The following is a 16,455-nucleotide window of genomic DNA, read 5'->3' as shown; positions in this document are numbered from 1 at the left end:
TACCCATCACTCAGAGTCAGTAATAATCAAGATGCCATGATCAATTTAATCACCCCGTATTGATGGGCATTCAAACTATTTTTTTTCTTTTTTTTTTTTTTCATTTTTACAAATAGTGCTGGAGTGGACACTTCATGTTCTTTGAGAGGTACTTCTAGAGAATCACCTCCTAGATGTGAATCACTGGGTCACAGGGAATTTACACAGAACAGGTAGATAAAGACACTTTGCCTTTGGCTTCTCTGTAAGTTAAATCCACCACCTGTGTTGAGAGAATTTGTTTCACACACTCTCACCAATGGGTTGGTTATTGAGCTTGGGCAGAATCTTTAAACCCAACTCTCCCGCTTTTTTTTTTTAACAGCTTTATTGAGATGTAACTTATGTACCATACAGTTGATCCATTTATATAAGTATGCCATTCAATGTTTTTTAGTATATTTACAGAGTTGTGCAACCATCATTATATTCTAATTTTTGAACATTTTCATCAGCCCAAAAAGAGGCCATTAGCAGTGTTATGGGTTGAATATGTCCCCCCCAAATTCATATGTCAAAGTCCTAACCCCTTGTATTGATACCTCAGAGTGTCCTTATTTGGAGATAGTCATTGTGGATGTAGTTAGTTGGGATGAGGTCATCCTGGAGTAGGATTGCATCTAATCCAATATGACTGGTGTCCTTATAAATAGGGGAAATTTGGACACAGACACGCACAGAGGGAGAATGCCATGTGAAGATTAGAGTTATGTGGTCACAAGCCAAGGAAATGCCAGAAGCTAGGAGAGAGGCCTGGAACAGATCCTTCCCTAGTACCTTCAAAGGGAGCATGGCCCTGCCAACACCTTAATCTTAGGCTTAACTTTTAGAACTGTGAGACAATAAATTCCTGTTTTTTAAACCTCTCAGTTTGTGGCACTTTGTTAAGGCAGCCTTAGCAAACTAATATGACCGGTTACCCCCAATGTTCCCCCAAAGCCATCAGCTCTAGGCAACCACTAATCTGCTATCTGTCACTATAGATTTGCTTATTCTGGGTATTTCATATAAATGGGATTATACAATATTGGTTTCTTGTGACTGGTTTCTTTCACTGCGTAATGTTTTTGAGTTTTTTTTTGTTTGTTTTGCTTTTGTTTTTGAGTTTTATCCAAGTTGTATAGCATGCATCTGTACCTCATTCCTTTTTATTGCTTTATAGTATTCCATTGTATAGATGTACCACATTGTGTTTATCCGTTCATCAGTTGATGGATCTCCTGCCTTATAAACCAAAGCTAACTTGACTCCCCTCTACAAGTTTGATTTCAGCAGATTTTTTTAAAAATTGAAGTATGGTTGATTTACAGTGTTGTATTAATTACTGCTGTACAGCAAAGTGATTCAGTTATACATATATGCATTCTTTTTTTTAATATTCCTTCCCATTATGGTTTATTATAAGATATTGAATATAGTTCTCTGTGCTATTCAGTAGGACCTTGTTGTTTACCCATTCTATATATAAAAGCTTACATCTGCTAACCCCAACCTCCCACTCCATCCCTCCCCCAACCCCCCTCCCCTTGGCAGCCACCAGTCTGTTCTCTATGTCTGTGATTCTGTTTCTGTTTCATAGATAGGTTCATTTGTGTCATATTTTAGATTCCATGTATAAGTGATACGATATGGTATTTGTCTTTCTCTTTCTGACTTGCTTCACTTAGTATGATAATCTCTAGTTACACCCATGTTGCTGCAAATGGCATTATTTTGTTCTTTTTTATGGCAAGTAGTATTCCAGTGTGTGTGTGTGTGTGTGTGTGTGTGTGTGTGTGTATATGCCACATCTTTTTTTTTATGTTATTAACATTTACTGACATATATAGTTCTTTTTAAATTTTTTTTAATTTTTAATTATTTTACAGTAGGCCCTTGTCGGTTATCTATTTTAAATATAGCAGTGTATACCACATCTTCTTTATCCATTCATCTATCAGTGGACATTTAGGTTGTTTCCATGTCTTGGCTATTGTGAATAGCGCTACTATGAACATAGGGATGCATGTGTCTTTCTGAATTATAGTTTTCTCTGGATATATGCCCAGGAGTGGGATTGCTGGATCATAGGAAAATTCTATTTTTAGTTTTCTGAAGAACCTCCATACTGTTTTCCACAGTGGCTGCACCAACTTATATTCTTACCAACAGTGTAGGAGGATTCCCTTTTTTCCACATTCTCTACAGCATTTGTTATTTGTAGACTTTTTAATGATGGCCATTCTGACTGGTATGAGGTGATACCTCCTTGTAGTTTTGATTTGCATTTCTCTAATAATTAGTGATGTTAAGCATCTTTTCATGTGCCTATTGGCCATCTGTATGTCTTCTTAGGAGAAATGTCTGTTTAGGTCTTCTGTGCATTTTTGGATAGGGTTGTTTGCTTTTTTTGTTGTTGCATTGTATGAGCTGTTTGTATATTTTGGAAATTAAGCCCTTGTCAGTTGCATCATTTGCAAATATTTTCTCCCATTTTGAAGGTTGTCTTTTCATTTTGTTTATGGTTTCCTTTGCTGTGCAAAAGCTTGTAAGTTTGATTAGGTCCCATTTGTTTATTTTTGCTTTTAATTTCTATTGCCTTGGGAGACTGACCTAAGAAAACATTGGTACAATTTATGTCAGAGAATGTTTTGCCTATGTTCTCTTGTAGGAGTTTATGGTGCCAGGTCTTATGTTTAAGTCTTTAAGCCATTTTGAGTTTATTTTTGTGTATGGTGAGAGGATGTGTTATAGCTTCATTGGTTTACATGTGGCTGTCCAAGTTTCCCAACACCACTTGCTGAAGAGACCATCTTTTTCCCATTGTATATTCTTGCCTCCTTTGTCGAAGATTAATTAACCGTAGATGTGTGGGTTTATTTCTGGGCTCTCTATTCTGTTCCATTGATCCATATGTCTGTTTTGTGCCAACACCATGCTATTTTGATTACTGTAGCTTTGTAGTATTGATTTCAGCAAATATTGATTGAGCACCTGTGTGTAAAGTCCTATGCTTGGTGCTATAGGGAGCAGATGCAAAGACCATATCCTTGCCCTCTGGCCGTTTACTCTCTATGGGAGAGAAAATGCTCAAACAGCATAATCCGAGGTTGGTTACAAATTTACTTAACACAGTTAAAAGTAAAGTGCTGAGGGGGCAATAAGGAAGGGGGAATTTCTCACTGGGGGTTAGAGAAAACTTCCCTCAGGAGGGTACCTTGGAGCTCTGTCTTGTGGGAGCAAGGAGGGGAGGCTTCGGATGAGGGAGGGAAGAAAGATGAGTGGAAGAATGAGAAAGGAATTCAGACTGAGAAATTAATATATAAATATTTGGTCTGGATCTAGGGGAACCAAAACTGGAGTGCTAATAAGCTCTTAGGAATTCAGTATTCCAGCTAGCCAAATCATTATAATTCAGAAGAGTGGTATGTGGCAGTGGGAAAGGGGTTTCTCTCCCTTCCACAGCTGGGCTACCTGAGGATTTGAGTGGCTTAGAGTTCAAATTTTTTTGTTCTCTTATTTTTGACTTTGAGTTGGGCTTTCTCTTGCCTCTGGTAAAACCATATTGTCAGAGAGGTAGATGAGGTATTTTTAGGAAAGAGGCCTGCGGTGCAATTTAAAGCTGAGCTGTGTTTTCTGCACCTCGGTTGAGAAGTTCTTCCCCAACCCCTCGCCATCGAAGGGAAATTTGGGCTGAGCCCAGTGGGTGGAGGTGTACCTGGCGGATGGAGCCATGGACTGCAAGGGGCTGAGCCCAAGGCAAAGATGGCTTCTTCGTAACTCGGGAAGTTGGGAGAGTCTCTTGAGAAGCAGGGTCTGGTGGGCCGGATGGATCTATATTTGGATTTGGGAGATGTGCTGAAAGTCCCACCTTCCAGACCTCTGTTTTCATCTTCAAGGATGTGCCTAGGCTCTTCGTCCAGACTCCTTGGAAGCTGGATTTCTACTCTCCAACCTTTGTGCTTAGGACATGGAGCATGATTATCCCCGGGGAAAAGTCTATGGGAGGAGGCCAGTTCTGAGGCCTCTGGACTGGTTCTGTCCTGAGAATGAAGCCACATTTACATTTTGCCCAGGAGATATTCTGATTTTAAGAATGTAACCTTTACTTTTTCTCTATTTAGAACTCAGTGACATACACAGACCTTTGGCTGATACCTTGGATGCTAAATGAATAGGCTTTTGGGCGCCCTGGAGCAAGTTGCAGGTCTTGCTCAAACTCATCTGCGAGTAGGTATTGGGTCAGAGAATCCGTGGTTTTTCTGCCAAGAGTCTCCAGTGTATTGAGTCTCCAGGGCTTGAGCTCTGGGTTACTCATTGGGAATTCTTAACTTCCTTTCTCTCTTACCTTCTCTTCCTTCATTTAACAAATATTGTGCGTGCCAGCTTGGTGGCTGGCATTGGGCTAGGTCCTGGGTATTCCTGGAAGAGTAACGGCAAGCAAACACAGTCTGCCATCATGGGGCTTAGAGCTTAGTGGAGGAGAGAGATAATCCAACCATTACTGAGCAGTGTGGGGCATGCTGTGTTGGGGGAAGTAGAGGGTACCGTGGGAGCATGGGGAAGGGGAACCTACCCTGGATTGAGGGCCTGCGAAGGCTTCTAGGAGGAAGTGAAATAAAAGGAAGAAGTAGGGTGGTGGTAGAGTTGGCTTATACAAGGGGGATGGGTTCCACACAGGGCAAGTAGCAGGAACAAAGGCTCTAAGGCCTTTGTTGATGATGAAAAGATGTTCTTTGTGGTTAGAGCAGAGAGCAAGAGGGAGGAAGGAAATGGTGAGAGAAGGGGTTGTCCAGGTAGGCAGGGGTGAGTCCTTGAAGGGCCTTGTAGGCTCCTTAAAAGGATTGGGTGTGTATCTTGAGGGCAATGGGGAGCCGATGAAGAATATTTTAAAAGCCAGATAGTGACAGCATCCAAAGTGCATGTGAGAAAAATTACTTAGACTACAGTGTGGAGGATGGATTGGAAAGGGCAAGACTGGCGATAGTAATAAGACCCATTCTAAAGCTTTATTTTAATCTGAGGGGGAAAATATGGTGATCTAATATAGGGAAGTGGTTGCAGATAGGGAGAGAAGGGGACAGATTCCAGAGATACTTATAGGGTGGAATCATGGAGACTGGGAGATGGGTTAGATATGAGCTGAGGAAAGGGATGGATTCAAAGGCCAATCTGAGGTTCCTGGCTTGAGTAAGTAGCAGGACAGTGGTACAAGTCCCTGTGTTTGTCCTTAGTTTGTGGTGGGACCTTGGATAAGCCACTTCTCAGATCTTTAGTTTTCTCATTAGTTGAAGGTAATAATCTCCAGTCATCAACTCTGGTGGTAGGGAATCCACTGATAAAATCTATGTGAAAAGTAGCATCCTATACTCTTTCCGTGACCCTAAAAGTCCTGGCAGAAGCGAAGTCTGTCCTTACCCTGTTTATCTCTGTAATTTGCACCCTTACATAGACTTTCCCCCTTATCTACAATTCTGAGCACTTGATTGATCTCCCAGGAACTGGTGAGGCCTCGCTGGGGGTCTCCTTGCGGGTTCTCAAACCAGCTTTTGTTGAAAACAATGATATCATTGAGTGGGTGGAGCTGGGCCAGGCTTTCCTGAGCCAGTTTAAGGAGAAATGGGTCTTTATGACTTCTGTACTTATGGCTCCCTTCCAGTCCCCTCCATGGCTCCCATGTGCCCCACTGCCCCCTTTTCCTCCTTCTTTTACCCCCGAGGTTACGGGTTTGCAGGAAACTGGCGGCCCCCACGTTTTCTCCTCTTGCATCAGTCTCCCTGGAGAGAGGTCCAGATGGGCCAAAGGGGCTATAATGACTGCATTATATCAGGCTTGGTTTCTTTTTCCAAGGCCGCCCCCCTGCCCCCCTTCCCAGGAAAGGAAGGACAAGTCATGAAAAGGGATTCCTTTGGAGGAAGACTGGAGTGCTAGAGAAAGAGGAGATCTAAGTGTTGGGAAAGATGTCAGACCCCTTGTATTCTAGAAGCTCTTTATCTCTTATCGATGCTGGCTTTGGGGCTTGGGTAAGAATGCGAAGGTTAAACTGGCCTTTCAGTTATGTGGTGATAGGAATATGGCTGTGGAAAAGGAGATCAGCAGTGTTGAGGATACTGAGTTCCTGATCCCTAGGCGGCCCTTTCTCTCTGTGCTCAACATACACACACACACACACACACACACACACACACACACACACACACACACACACACACACACACACACACACACACACACACACACACACACACACACACACACACACACACACACACACACACACACACACACACACACACACACACACACACACACACACACCCCCTCATGCACAGGCACCCTTCCTCCGAAGCTGTGTAGGTAGCTTGTTAGGGGAAATTGGAAGTTGATTGCAGCTCTGGTTTGCAGCAGTTCTAGGAAGGAAGGAAGATAGGTTGTAATATAGAGACTTGGTTTCTAGGGACCAAAGAGTAATATCTACCTTCTGTGTGGCCTGTTAGTGTTTGCAAAGTACTTTCACAGATGACTTTGGAAAGGAGGAAATAATTTTCCTTCTTCCTTTCTAAGTTCTCGGCTGGGTACCCTGTAACAAAAGACAGATTAACAAGAGAGAAACAAACAGAAGTTTATTAACATGTATACATGGGAGGTACCCAGAGAAAAATGAGTGACACAGAATTGAGGCTTCTGTAGCATCTTCAACAAAGAACAATGTTTGTACAGAAATGGTAGGAAAAAGGAAAGAGGTTTTAGGCTTCTAAAGGCCGTAAACTGTGGGAAGGTAAATATTTGGGAAATGATAGATAAAGGCTAGTTTCTAAAGTTTGTTGTGTGGATTCCTCTGGTGCTGTCTCCAGGCTGACGGGTTCTAAAGTTGTCTCTGGTGATTAACTTTTGTCCTTCCTGGTAGAGAGAGGAGGAGGGACACCTTTGAGAATTGATGACCCACTTCTAGGCAAATAGGAGGAGGGCAAGGAGCTTTTCTTGTATCTGCTTCTTCTCAGTTGCCTTAAGCTGAAAATGATCCTTATGCTGAAGTGGCATGTCTGGGGTGGCATAAGTTGCCACCCTTCAGCCTCCTCTAATCTTCATGAGCGAGATGCCATGTGGAGGGCAGGAAAGCTGTGCTTGCCTCCTTCACGTCCCCCAGCACAGTGCCTGGCACATGATTGGCCTCAGTAAATATTTGTGAAATGGGTGTTCCGAAGAGGCACTGCAGCTTGGCCAAGAATCCAGAGCAAATACGTGATGAATTCAAGCAGGAGGAACTTGGTCTTCCTGAGGCCATGTGCCCTGCAGTTTGTACCATATTATGCTGCTTAATAAGCATTCACTAATGAGTTTGCATGAGCATCCTTTCTCTCTGCCTTTTGGGAGTGTCTGGATGGCCTAACTCTTGGATTATCTACTGCTGATGCTGACGTTTAGGTAGCTTTAGTTCATTTAGACTGACGAGTTTAGAAGCAAAATATAATTCTGTGACGTTGGTAAGTTGCTTTTGCTCTTTTTCAAATTTTTCATCCATGAGAATGGAATGGGGGTAAGCACTGAACAGAGAGGGTGACATATAAAGATTTTTTGTTGCAGTAGACTCTGCCATTTATTCACCAATCCCCCTCCCCTCCAAAAAAACTTTATGGGAAGCGTATGAGGCAACACATAGAGTGAGTGAAAAGCTGAAGAACTAGGGCTTGAAAAGGACAGGGTCTAAGAATTCATAGAGAGTCTCCTTGAAACCGAGCAGGACCCTGTGGGGCTCCCGGGCATGGAGGCCTTTTTGTTCCCCATTTCTTGTAGGCAAGACTCCAGCCTCCATGACCTTCCCTGAGTTCCAAAAGGCAGATTCGAACAGCTGCTAATCAAGGGAGGAGCAGCCAAGAAACCGCCTGAGGCAAGAGTAAAGGGGCCCCGAGAAGCTCATCAAGATTAGGAGACCTGAGGCGGGATTCAGGGAGTGCAGGCCGTGTGTACACGCTAATCTTGTCAGCAACCCCACCCTTGAACCACTGTTATAAAACCCCTCATCAAATCCAGGTTGGGGACTTCTCTGGTGGCGCAGTGGTCAACAATCTGCCTGCCAATGCAGAGGACCGTGCGCGACAACTACTGAGCCCACGTGCCTAGAGCCTGTGCTCCGCAACAAGAGAAGCCACCGCAATGAGAAGCCTGCACACCACAAGGAAGAGTAGCCCCCACTAGCTGCAACTAGAGAAAGCCAGTGCGCAGCAATGAAGACCCGAAGCAGCCAAAAAAAAAAAAAAAAAAAATCCGTCTGGATTGGGATACATGGTTTTCAAGTGTAGGAGCCCACTGTGGTCCCCTTTGCCTGGCAAAGCAATAACACTATTCTTTCTACGTCACCCGAAACTCTGTCTCTGAGATTCGATTCAGCATCAGTGTGCAGAGGCTGAGATTTCAACATCATCTTCAGGCGCCACCAATGGTGTGTCTCAGCTCCAGCCATTTTTACCGGTGTCACTCATCTAGAAATTCAGTGAAATGAGACCTGATTGTCCTGACTTGTTATGACTGACTCCAGGTGGCCCCAGTCAGCATGCAGCAAGAGGGGAACATTTCTCTAAACGTAAATTTGGCACTGTTTTCCCAAGAAAGTGGCAGGGCTGCTGGGCAGTGCAGGACAACATATGTCCACTATGTTCTAGGAGGACTTTGCAAGTTCTAACCTTCTTGACTTGTGCATTCACTGTGATTTGTGCTTTGGGATGCTAAGAAACATTGGTCAAGGTTTATCAGAGTTACTGGGATATTTAATCAGAGCCTAAAAGGGACCAAGAACCCACATTTAGGGCAGGTTGGTTTGTGGTCTTTGCTTTTTGTTTGTTTGCTTTTATTCATGGGATAGCCCACCTACTCCCCTTTTTCTAAGCATATTTTCACAAGTCCTGTGATCTTAGAGATTTCTTTTCTTCGCTTCTCCTGTGTCTTATCCACAAAGTTTATCTGTACAACTGAACCATTGCCTCTTGCGTTGGCCCTTCCCTTCACGTTAATCTGATAACTGTGGTGATTTACCAGAAACTTGTTGCTATCGGAAACTGGTTTGGTTGCTCGTGGTAACTGGTTCCCTCTTTTTTATTTTTCTCAGAAGTAGTAAACATAGTACCCCATTTCCCTGAACTGTTCTTATCCAATTCCAATAAGTGCCTATAATGGGTACTTTACAGGACACTGCAAAACAAACCCGTAAACCCTTCTTGGGTGAGCCATTTTGAGGGCCTCCCGGGTCCCTGACAGTTAAGTATCCTGATCCCAAGAGGTCAGCCCTATTTGCACAGAGAGATTACTCCATCTTCGTGGAGGCAGCCAAGAGCGAGGCCTGAAGAGGATTAAATAAAGACCCTGCTGGCCAAAGGAGTAAACAGTGCTCATCCAAACATCCTTTGGTCGACAACACAAAAGCAAAACACAGGAGCAGGACCTGGTCGGAAGGGTGCCAGGTCTTGTGGGGTCTGGGAGAAGATGTAATGGGATGTGTTTGGTGAAGAGGAGTGTTGACTCCGTGCATTGTTTGGACACTTCCTTAATAGAAGGTTAAAGACAACATGCTTCGGCTTTGTGCCAGGCTTGTGGGTGGCACCACCTTGCTTTGCGGCGTTGCTTCTGGAGCTGGGCCTCTGGCAGCCGTGATGCTTGCTCACGTGAGTGCTTGGAGTAGGAGGAGATCGCCTGCTCTTTACATCAGGAGCAACCTTTAAAGTTCCCCCTTCCTTAAACTTTCTGTTCCCTCAAAAAGGAATGCCTCTGCCCGTGGGCCCCTTATTTGGCTTTAGGGCCATGCCTTTGGCATGTTGGTTTGTTTCCATTCCTTTGGAGTCAGAGGTGGAGTGAGCACTGCTTTGGAAATCTTGGTTCTGAGACAGCTTGAGCTGTCTCTTCTCCCCTTTTCTTTCTTGCTCTTTGAAAACAAAAGACAACAAAACACTACTTACTGAATTTGTTATTTTGTCCCAAATAGGGGCAAGCACTAGCCGTTAACATTAGAATATCATTCTCTGCTTTTCAAAAGCTCTTCCCAATGTCTGCCTGTCCTGGGCGTCACCATTTCCAATTGATAGAAAGGGAAACTGAGGCTGAGTAGCTTGTGATGTGTATAGTATCACCTTGCTAGTTAAAAACTATGAATATAAAAATTTCTGAACATACCCAAAAGGAGAGAGACTAGTATCATGAACTCTCAGAAGCCCATTATCTTGGTTAACAATTACCAAGTTTTACCACATGTGCACATAGATAGTCCCAGAGAAAATGTTAACAATGATATTTGTAGAAACAAATACTTTATACTTTGCAAAGATTTCTTTCACATTTGTTCATTTTATTTAGCAAATATTCATAGTCAGACACTCTCCTAACATTGTATAGCAACCCTATGAAGTAGATTCTCTTATTTCCCCCATTTTATAGATGAGAAAACTGAGGCACAGAGAGGCTAACTGATTTGCCTAAGTTCACAGAACTTATAAACGTCATAGCTAGTATTTGAATCTATTTTCTCATTTGATCCCCTCAGTGGGGCTGTGAGATCATAATTATCACACTGTTCATTTTCAGTCTAGGAAAAACACAGAATTTATGTGGCTCAAGTGAAAACAGTTCTCATACAAATACAAATAGTGAACGTTTGTCAAAGTTTTGTTTCATTAATGGGGGAACCAACAAAATGATAAAACCGGTTTAAAAATTGGATAGATAAGGGAAACATACATATATTTTCAATAGTGAAGAAGGAATGGTGAGGGCTTCCCTGGTGGCGCAGTGGTTGAGAATCTGCCTGCCAGTGCAGGGGACACGGATTCGAGCCCTGGTCTGGGAGGATCCCACATGCCGCGGAGCAACTAGGCCCGTGAGCCACAATTACTGAGCCTGCGCGTCTGGAGCCTGTGCTCCGCAACAAGAGAGGCCGTGATAATGAGAGGCCCGCACACTGCGATGAAGAGTGGCCCCCGCTTGCCGCAACTAGAGAAAGCCCTCGCACAGAAAGGAAGACCCAACACAGCCATAAATAAACATAAATAAATAATTAATTAATAAAAAAGAGAAAGGAATGCTGAGATAACATTGCTAAATTACATACAAAACTGGTTAATATCCTATGGGCAATAAAATCATAACCTTGAGAGTTATCTTTTCTGCTAGATGGAAATCATTTGTATCTCTGTTGTATCTTATTAGGTTTTTACAAGTTAACACCTGATTTTACAAGAGCTGCCCTAATTAATTGTAAATAGTCTTTCAAAGCTACATTTCCCCCCATGGAGTCCAAAGAACCTTAGACCTCCCAGAGCCTGTGATTTGACAGTGCTCTTGTATGACCTTGAAAGGCATTACGGTGATCTTTTGCCTCATTTCCAGGGTTTGAAATGACAGTCATCTAGAGAGTAGCGCAGCTGGTGCTCAAACCAAACCTTTCTGAGCCCGGGACTTTCCCTCTAGGCTGTGCTGATATCATCTTTAGATTTTGAGAGGGTGCTTAGGAGGCTAGAAATAAGAAAAAGAATTAAAAATGCTAAAATTGATACAATGGAGAATTCCCAGAGACTGAAAAAGTATCACCTGGAAAAACTATTAAAAATATAGATTTCTGAGTCCTTCTCTAGAGAATGTAATTCTCAGTGGGACTGGGATGGAGCCTGGGATTTTATATTTTTTAACAGCGTTTCCGGGTGTTGTGTTACTGGGCTGAGTCCCGTTATGACGGCATTGTAAGTATAAGCGAGAAAGGAAAGAGCCTTATGTTATCACCCGCATGGACGGGCAGGGTGAGGGTGAGGCTCCTCCGGAGAAGATAAGAGGGACCAGCGAGGCTGTACCCCCCAAGCACCACCAGTGTATAAGTGCCCCCAGTACTCCTGAAAGAGCTAGATACGGAGCAACACCTGGGAGAAGGAGGTGTCAGTAAAAGTAGCCACTGGGATGATCAGGGTACTGTTTGTTTATGCTGAGCATATCTGGGTAGGGTTGTTTTTCAAGGTAGTTTGGAAATTATCACTTTGTCTTCACTGATTTGCTTATCTGAAGCAGCAGGTTGAGGGGATTGGACTCCCAGGAAGAGTTTTGCAAATTTTAGTCCTGCTGCTTCTCTCTCCCTAGAGGGGGTTTTAGAGAAGCTTAGAGAAGCATTTGAAATTAATCTGACAGTACATAGTCCTTAAAGGGACAGTTCTGGGTTCGAAGGCTGTGAGCCTTAGGAAAGGTGGGTCAGGGCTCTTGGAGCTGCAGTGTGTTTTTTGGGGTCTGGCTGCATGTACAGTTACCAGGCCACCACGGGCAATTCTGTTGTCCCTCCCTGGAGAGTGACCTTATGTTTTATGTCCAATATTTGGGGGACAGCTTATTTTCCCAGTTGGGATTCAGAAGAGACAAAGATTCAGAAGATTGCTCGAGGACTTTGGGGTCTGGGCAACCTGAGTTTCACCCAAAGTGAGCACTGCAGTGCTGGCTGCTATTAGCATTGGGATGATGCGTGATCTCTGCTTGCCTGTGGGCTTGTGAGCCTTGAGGGCACGGGTGGGAGGCACTTCTTCAGAGATTGCTTTTCCATGGAAGCCAGAAAAAGGAGGGGGCAGGGTGGGAAATCTTGGACAGTCCTTCTCTCTTCCTGGATACACATCACTCACAACTCGTTTCCTGAAAACCCTAACACACTCCAGTGGTGAGAGACAGCTTCCTGCAGATCTGCTGAGCCAGCCCCTTGTCAGAGAGGAGATGAGAACAAGATGTGGCTGGAGAAGGGGTGGCTGGGCTGAGCTGGACTGCTCAGTGGCCCTGCAGCCCTGTCTCTGAGGGGATAGTGTGTTTGGTGCCGAGAGCAGCGCCAAGGCACCACCAGGGACTGGAGGCACAGATGGGCCTAGCTTGGGGCGATGGGGAGCGTGTGAAAGCAGTGTCTTGTGAATCGGTACAATTGCACAGATAGTGGTGATGGAACATGGCCCTTCCTTTTGCTTTTAGAAGGAAGAATGACCCTCCTGGTCAACATCCGCAACCCCGTTTGGGGAAAGGGTTGTTATTAAAAAAAGCAAACAAAAAAACCCCCCAAAACGACCCCTGACGTCCTTACATGTCTATCCTCTTTATCTTGCCCTGTGCTTTGCTTACCCCTATGGCTCTTCTCTACATATATTCACATCTGAGACCCAGGAGCCTCCTTTTTGTGGCATCACATGTTCTCAAGGCTGCTGTCATCACCGTCAAATTGTGCTTTGGACTACTGCTGGCAGTGCTTTAGTTGTATGCTTCTACCTTCTAATAGAGACAGAGCAGAGAACTGCTTAAAAAGTATGGTCTGGCCCAACAGGCTTGGCCTTGAAACCCGCCTCTGACACTGTGCCGTGTCAGCTTGGACAAGTTACAGTTCCGAGGTTGCAGTGTCCTCATAGGCATGTTGTGAAGGTGAAATGCTTTCTCACTTAAAGGCATGTGAACTATTTTGATTGCAACTTTTCAGGGTTTCTTAAGCTCAGAATGATCCAGGGTGTGGTGGAGGTAGAAGGGTGATGGAGGCTTGGGTAGTGAGACATGTGGATATTTCTGAAGTTTGCCTGCTTTAAAAGTATGTTGAGAACTTGTGGTCTAGGGTGGTGGTTCTGCCCGAGAATCACTCAGAGAGTTATTACAACAACAGATGGTTGGGCTCCAACCACAGAGTTTCCGTGTGCAAGGACATTTGCAGTGGGGCCTGACAATCTGCATATATATATATATATATATATATATATATATATATATATTTATTATTATTTTTTTTACAATCTGCATTTTTAACTAGTTCCTAGGTGATGCTGATGTGGCTGGTCCTGAAAAGGGCAGTTAGGTGAAAGAGGGAACAGACTGTTTCTTGTAGATTCAGCAGACAGGAATGAGGCCAGTGGGTGCCGGTTACAGAGAGAGGTAGTTTTTGGTTCAGTGTAAGAACTTTCTCTAACTATTATATGTGGTCAGAAGTGGAGTGGGTGGTGTCAGGAGCTCCCTGTCACTGGAGGTGTCCAGTGCCGAATGGCCATCTGGCAGATTCCTACACAAGGTAGAAGATTCATTCATTCGTTCATTTATTCATTCATCCACTTTTTCACACAATAAACCTGCCTGGTACTAGGAGCTGGGGAGAAGCATTGAACAAGGCAGCCGTGCTCCCTGCTCTTAGGGAGTCCACAGTCTAGTGAGTTTGGCTTAATGATTCCTGAGGTCCCTCTCAGCACTGAGGCTCTGAGAGTCCTATGATGACAGTGGCAGAACCTCAGAATAAGAAGGTGCAGAAAGACGCTTACCCTTCTGAGGATGTGTGGCCAAGAATGTGACAAGAATGTGGACTCCTCTGAGGTTCAATCTGGATTGCTCTCTTTGGAGCATCTTGGCGTCACTGGATGAATATTTTCCCCCCTAAGACTCAGAAGAGGCTGAGCGTGTATTTTCCAGGAGTGCATTACTGTGGGAAAATTCACGTCTCCCTGCTGTCATCCAGGATGGACCATTAAATTCTGAACTCCTGACTCGCCGTCTGTTATGCAGTCTGTGAAAGCAGACCAAGGAAATGGGCTGCAGGAATGAGCTCATTGTTTTTTCACCTCTCTCAAGTGATATACTGGGGAGTTAATGGATGGGGGGAATTGAAAGGAAATAGGTAAATTCCACCATTTTTTCTGGGTTCTTTCCATCATAATCCCTGTTGAAAGCAATAATGATAGTCACTAACCTTTACTGAGCTCCACTGTGAGCCAGGACTGGTTTTAAGCTCTTTTCATGTGTTATGTTACTTTACTCAGACGACAACCCTGTCAAGTAGAAGGGATTTTGCAGAAGAGGAAACAAAGGTTTGGAGAGGTAAAACAACTCGCTCATGGCCATAGAGACAGTAAATGTCAGAACTGGCACTGAAACTTAGTCTCTCAGACCCCAGACCATGTTCTAAGCTCCTAGTATGCTCAACGACTCACTCATTCATTCATTCAGTAATTAGTTAACACATTCTTTCACTGAGAACATGTTAAACACCAGTATATACTGGTGAGCAAAACAGCTTGGCCTCTGTCCTCCTGGGGCTTACAGTTTATCTCGCTCAGACAAATGGGTGACTCTTCCCTTCGATCCTTGACTGGTTAGATGCTAAGGAGAAAGAGAAAGGGAGACAGAATCTGGCAAGTTAGCTACGGACCCAAACTTTCCATGTGAATTGGAGTTTCTCTACACAAGCTGGGTTTTCTGTTTTGCTTTGTTTTTACATCTCCCTGTTGGGTTTCTTTTCTTCTTGTCCAAGCCTGCACGTTGAAGGGCTTGACATAGTGCAAGAGACAACCCTTGTGGCATTTGCCTTCTGACTGCATTCTGTGGGTGGAGGGGAATCTGAGAGTCTGGAGTCCCGGAACTTAGAGCTGGAAGTGACTCCGAGAGACTCTGGAGATCCTCTTCAATGACCCTCTCTTGTGGGAAATGTCACCTCTTACAAAACTAGGGTGGGCCCTGCAGGTCCCTTTGGCTTTCTATGCTCTCCTCAGCTTGTATCTTCTTATTTTTTTAAAAAGCAGTTTCAAATTAGATTTTCAGTTTTCAGAATAAATACATGATAATTATTCTTTAAGATCAACCAGTTTTTCAGAAATATTATACAACTTACATTGTGAACATCTTCTGTAATTCCCTGAGATAACCACCATTAACGATGGGCATGCCCTCCTCCAGCTGTTGTTGATGCATGCACTAGTGTGTACTGCTGTTACTTTTTCATTAAAAGGGATTTTAAAAGTACATACTTTCCTGAAATTTATTGTCTTTATCTAACTCCATTTTAGACATCTTTCCACATTAGTATAGATCCACTTAATTCTTTTTTGTTAGACTCCAATTTTTAATGATGCCTTCCATTACAAACTTTTGTGCCCTGTGACCTCGATTTTCTTTAGATTCGTTCTGCTTTTAATGAGGCTGAGCTGGTTGAAGCATCCATTTGGCTCTTTTATTCGTCTTTTAACTTTCAGGGAAATTCTAAAAGCCTTATTTGAGGTCACCTTGCCTTTGGTGAGGGATTCTTAACCTCAGCTGCAAGAGGTCTGTGGCAAGAGAGAAACCAATGTCCAATTTTAGGAAAGAAAAAACAATACTGGAAGGGTAACACATAGAACTACCAGGTCTCGGGAGATCTGAACCACTAGGTCTCAGAAAAGATGGGCAAAGGAAACTCCTGGAGCCCATGCAGCAGGAACACAGGAGCAGATGAATAGCTCCCATTTGTTAAGTTCTTACAGCATTACTCCATTGGCTTGGCTCGCGTCGAGGGCCACCCTTGGCCAAGGCCAGGTAGGATACCTTGATTGACAGTCTTACCAAAACATGCAACAGGGAAGAGGGATTCCCTTAAAGAAAAATTGGTGTGCTGATACCAAAAGTTGGTGGATACGCTGGAAAAATAATCAGTCAAGGTACACA

At 43.8% G+C, this 16,455-nt stretch overlaps 1 protein-coding gene across 1 annotated transcript in view; it reads left to right on the top strand.

The window, feature by feature from the left end:
* ADAM19 (ADAM metallopeptidase domain 19) overlaps positions 1 to 16,455 on the top strand; it is an 86,841-nt gene that overhangs the window by 17,732 nt on the left and 52,654 nt on the right. The window lies entirely within an intron of this gene.

Source organism: Balaenoptera acutorostrata, chromosome 2 (genome assembly GCF_949987535.1).
Source record: "Balaenoptera acutorostrata chromosome 2, mBalAcu1.1, whole genome shotgun sequence".
Lineage (NCBI taxonomy): Eukaryota > Metazoa > Chordata > Mammalia > Artiodactyla > Balaenopteridae > Balaenoptera > Balaenoptera acutorostrata.
This window is presented reverse-complemented; position numbering and strand designations above follow the sequence as displayed.